The sequence below is a fragment of the Grammomys surdaster genome, unplaced genomic scaffold (genome assembly GCF_004785775.1).
Source record: "Grammomys surdaster isolate TR1022 unplaced genomic scaffold, NIH_TR_1.0 243, whole genome shotgun sequence".
In the NCBI taxonomy this organism is placed as follows: domain Eukaryota; kingdom Metazoa; phylum Chordata; class Mammalia; order Rodentia; family Muridae; genus Grammomys; species Grammomys surdaster.
The window spans coordinates 735,979-741,075 of record NW_021604688.1 but is presented as its reverse complement, the minus strand read 5'-3'; positions in this window follow the sequence as shown (position 1 = coordinate 741,075).

The window sequence follows — 5,097 nt, the reverse complement described above, 5'->3', positions numbered from 1 at the left end:
AGTGGTATAGCTGGGTCCCCAGGTAACACTATGTTCAGTTTTCTGAGATATCGCCATACTGCCTTCCATAGTGGTTGTACCAGTTTACAATCCCACCAACAGTGGAGGAGTGTTCCTCTTTTTCCACATCCTCGCCAACATGTGCTGTCACCTGTGTTTTTGATCTTAGCCATTCTGACTGGTGTAAGGTGGAATCTCAGTGTTGTTTTCATTTGCATTTCCCTGATGACTAGTGATCCTGAACACTTCTTTAGGTGCTTCTCAACCATTCGAACTTCCTCAGTTGAGAATTCTTTGTTCAGCTCTGTGCTCCATTTTTTAATAGGGTTCTTTGATTGTCTAGAGTCTAATTTCTTCAGTTCTTTGTATACCTTGGATATTAGCCCTTTATCAGATGTAGGGTCGGTGAAGATCTTTTCCCAATCTGTTGGTTGCCGCTCTGTCCTATTGACTGTGTCCTTTGCTTTACAGAAGCTTTGCAGCTTTATGAGGTCCCATTTGTCAATTTTTGTTCTTAGAGCACAGGCCATTGGTGTTCTGTTCAGGAACTTTTTCCCTGTGCCTATGTATTCCAGGCTTTTTCCCAGTTTCTCTTCTATTAGTTTCAGTGTGGCTGGTTTTAGGTGGAGGTCTTTAATCCATTTGGAATTGAGCTTTGTACAAGGGGATAAGTATGGATCAATTTGCTTTTTTCTACATGCTGACAACCAGTTGGACCAGCACCATTTGTTGAAAATGCTATCTTTTTTCCATTCGATGGTTTTAGCCCCTTTGTCAAAGATCAAGTGACCATAGGTATGGGGGTTCATTTCTGGGTCTTCTATTCTATTCCACTGATCCTCCTGCCTGTCTCTGTTCCAATACCATGCAGTTTTTATCACTATCGCTTTGTAGTACAGCTTGAAGTCAGGGATGGTGATTCCTCCAGAAGTTCTTTTATTGCTGAGAGTAGTTTTCGCAATCCTGGGTTTTTTGTTATTCCAAATAAATTTTAAGATTGCTCTTTCTATCTCTGAGAAGAATTGAGTGGGAATTTTGATGGGGATTGCATTAAATCTGTAGATGGCTTTTGGCAAAATAGCCATTTTTACTATATTAATCCTTCCAATCCATGAGCATGGGAGATCTTTCCATCTTCTAAGATCTGCTTCGATTTCTTTCTTCAGGGGAATGAAGTTCTTGTCATACAGGTCTTTTACTTGCTTGGTTAGGTTCACACCTAGGTATTTTATATTATCTGTGACTATTTTGAAGGGTGTCATTTCCATAAATTCTTTCTCAGCCAGTTTATCTTTTGAGTAGAGGAAGGCTACTGATTTGCTTGAGTTAATTTTATATCCAGCCACTTTGCTAAAGTTGTTTATCAGGTTTAGGAGTTCTCTGGTGGAAGTTTTGGGGTCACTTAAGTACACTATCATATCATCTGCAAATAGTGAGATTTTGACTTCTTCCTTTCCAATTTGTATCCCTTTGACCTCCTTGTGTTGCCTAATTGCTCTGGCTAGGACTTCCAATACTATATTAAATAAGTAGGGGGAGAGTGGGCAGCCTTGCCTAGTCCCTGATCTTAGTGGGATTGCTTCAAGTTTCTCTCCATTTAGTTTAATGCTGGCTACTGGTTTGCTGTATATTGCTTTTACTATGTTTAGGTATGGACCTTGAATTCCTGACCTTTCCAAGACTTTTATCATGAAGGGGTGTTGAATTTTGTCAAATGCTTTCTCAGCATCTAGTGAGATGATCATGTGGTTTTTTTCTTTGAGTTTGTTTATATAATGGATTACATTGATGGATTTCCGAATATTGAACCAACCCTGCATTCCTGGGATGAAGCCAACTTGATCATGATGGATAATTGTTTTGATGTGTTCTTGGATTCGGTTCGCTAGAATTTTATTGAGTAATTTTGAATCAATGTTCATAAGAGAGATCGGCCTGAAGTTCTCTTTCTTTGTTGGGTCTTTGTGTGGCTTAGGTATGAGTGTAATTGTGGCTTCAAAGAATGAGTTGGGTAATGTACCTTCTGTTTCTATTTTGTGGAATAGTTTAAAAAGAATTGGAATTAGGTCTTCCTTGAAGGTCTGATAGAATTCTGCACTAAAACCATCTGGTCCCGGGCTTTTCTTTGTAGGGAGACTTTTAATGGCTGCTTCTACTTCTTTTGGGGTTATGGGATTGTTTAGATGGTTTATCTGGTCCTGATTTAACATTGGTAACTGGTATTTGTCTAGGAAATTGTCCATTTCATCCAAATTTTCCAATTTTGTTGAATATAGGCTTTTGTAGTAGGATCTGATGATTTTTTTAATTTCCTCAGTTTCTGTTGTTATGTCACCCTTTTCATTTCTGATTTTATTAATTTGGATACTGTCTCTCTGCCCTCTGATTAGTCTAGCTAAGGGTTTATCTATCTTGTTGATTTTCTCAAAGAACCAGCTCCTAGTTTTATTGATTCTTTGGATAGTTCTTTTTGTTTCTATTTGGTTGATTTCAGCCCTGAGTTTGATTATTTCCTGCCGTCTACTCCTCTTGGGTGTATTAGCTTCTTTTTGTTCTAGGTCTTTCAGGTGCTCTGTCAAGCTGTTAGTGTATGCTCCCTCCAGTTTCTTTTTGTAGGCACTTAGAGCTATGAATTTTCCTCTTAGCACTGCTTTCATTGTATCCCATAGATTTTGGTATGATGTATCATCATTTTCATTAAATTCTAAAAAGTTTTTAATTTCCTTCTTTATTTCTTCCCTTACCTGATTATCAAGGAGTAGGGTGTTGTTCAATTTCCATATGAATGTGGGCTTTCCATTCTCTTTGTCATTTTTGAAGACCAGCCTTAGACCATGGTGATCTGACAGGATGCAGGGAATTATTTCAATTTTCTTATATCTGTTGAGGCCTGTCTTGTGCCCAATTATATGGTCTATTTTGGAGAAGGTACCATGAGGTGCTGAGAAAAAGGTATATTCTTTTGCTTTAGGGTGAAATGTTCTATAGATATCTGTTAAGTCCATTTGGTTCATAACTTCTGTGAGTTTTACTGTATCTCTATTTAGTTTCTGTTTCCATGATTTATCCATTGCTGAGAGTGGGGTGTTGAAGTCTCCCACTATTATTATGTGAGGTGCAATGTGTGTTTTGAGCTTTAGTAAGGTTTCTTTTATGTAAGTCGACGCTCTTGTATTTGGTGCATAGATATTCAGAATTGAGAGTTCATGTTGGTTGACTTTTCCTTTGACAAGTATGAAATGCCCTTCCTTATCCTTTTTGATAGTTTTAAGTTGAAAGTCGATTTTATTCGATATTAGGATGGCTACTCCCGCTTGTTTCTTAGGACCATTTGCTTGAAAAATTGTTTTCCAACCTTTTACTCTAAGGTAGTGTCTGTCTTTGTCACTGAGGTGGGTTTCCTGTAAGCAGCAAAAAGCTGGGTCCTGTTTGCGTATCCAGTCCGTTAGCCTATGCCTTTTTATTGGGGAATTGAGTCCATTGATGTTAAGAGATATTAAGGAGAGGGTGTTGTTGCTTCCTGTCATTTTTGCTAATAATGGAGACATCGTTTGTGTGGTTATCTTCTTTTGGGTTTGATGGAAAAGGATTATTTTCTTGCTCTTTCTAGGGTATGATTGCCCTCCTTGTATTGGATCTTTCCTGCTATTATCCTTTGTAGAGCTGGATTTGTGGGAAGATACTGTGTAAATTCAGTTTTGTCATGGAATATCTTAGTTTCTCCATCTATGGTAATTGAGAGTTTTGCTGGGTAAAGTAGCTTGGGCTGGCATTTATGTTCTCTTAGGGTTTGTATGATATTTGTCCAGGATCTTCTGGCTTTTATAGTATCTGGTGAGAAGTCAGGTGTAATTCTGATAGGTTTGCCTTTATATGTTATTTGGCCTTTTTCCCTTACTGCTTTTAAAATTCTGTCTTTGTTTTGTACATTTTGTGTCTTGATTATTATGTGACGGGAGGTGTTTCTTTTTTGATCTAGTCTGTTTGGCGTTCTGTAGGCTTCTTGTGTGATTATGGGCATCTCATTCCTTAGGTTAGGGAAGTTTTCCTCAATAATTTTGTTGAAGATATTTACTGGCCCTTTAAGTTGGGAATCTTCACTCTCATCTATACCTATTATCCTTAGGTTTGGTCTTCTCATTGTGTCCTGGATTTCCTGGATATTTTGAGATAACAACTTTTTGCATTTTGCATTTTCTTTGATAGTTGTGTCGATATTTTCTAAGGTATCTTCTGCACCTGAGATTCTTTCTTCTATTTCTTGTATTCTGTTGGTGATGCTTGTGTCTATGACTCCTGATTTCTTTCTTAGGTTTTCTATCTCCAGGATAGTCTCCCTTTGTGCTTTCTTTATTGTTTCCACTTCCATTTTTATGTCCTGGATGGTTTTGTTCAATTCCTTCATCTGTTTGTTTGTGTTTTCTTGTAATTCTTTAAAGGATTTTTGTGTTTCTTTAAGGACTTCATCCTGTTTTCCTGTGTTCTCCTCAAGTTTTTTGATAGTGTTATTTACTTCTTTCTTGAAGTCCTCTAGCATCATCATTAGAAGTGATTTTAGATCTGGTTCTTGTTTTCCTGGTGATATGGGGAGTTCAGGACTTTCTAATGTGGGAGAACTAGGTTCTGATACTGGCAAGTACCTTGGGTTGCTGGTGCTTGTGTTCTTGCGCTTGCCTTTCGCCATCTGGATCGCCTTTGTGCTATCAGTGCTGTCTCTGACTGGGGCCTGTCTTTCCTATTATCTAGGTTGTGTCAGAACTGTTTGGGATGAGTTTTGCTGCTTGAGTTAGAGCTGAGGCCCAAGATGTGCTCAGTGTTCAGGTGGAAACCGGAAGGGGCCTGGGCTCCGGGTCAGGAGAGGATTCCTGGGTCTCAGTGAATCCCAGTGGGTCCCAGTGGGTCCCAGTTGCTCCCTGATTGGAGGCAAGAACTGCCACCTCCTAGCCTAAGAAATTGCTTGGCACAGAGGTCCTGTGAGCCCCGCTTCCTCTTGATTCTGCGAGATTGGGTGCAGAGCTGCCTCCCGGGATCTGTGAGTGCTCGGGCCCAGACCGGATGGAGCCCGCCCCGGGCCAGGAGCGAATTCCTGGGTCCCAG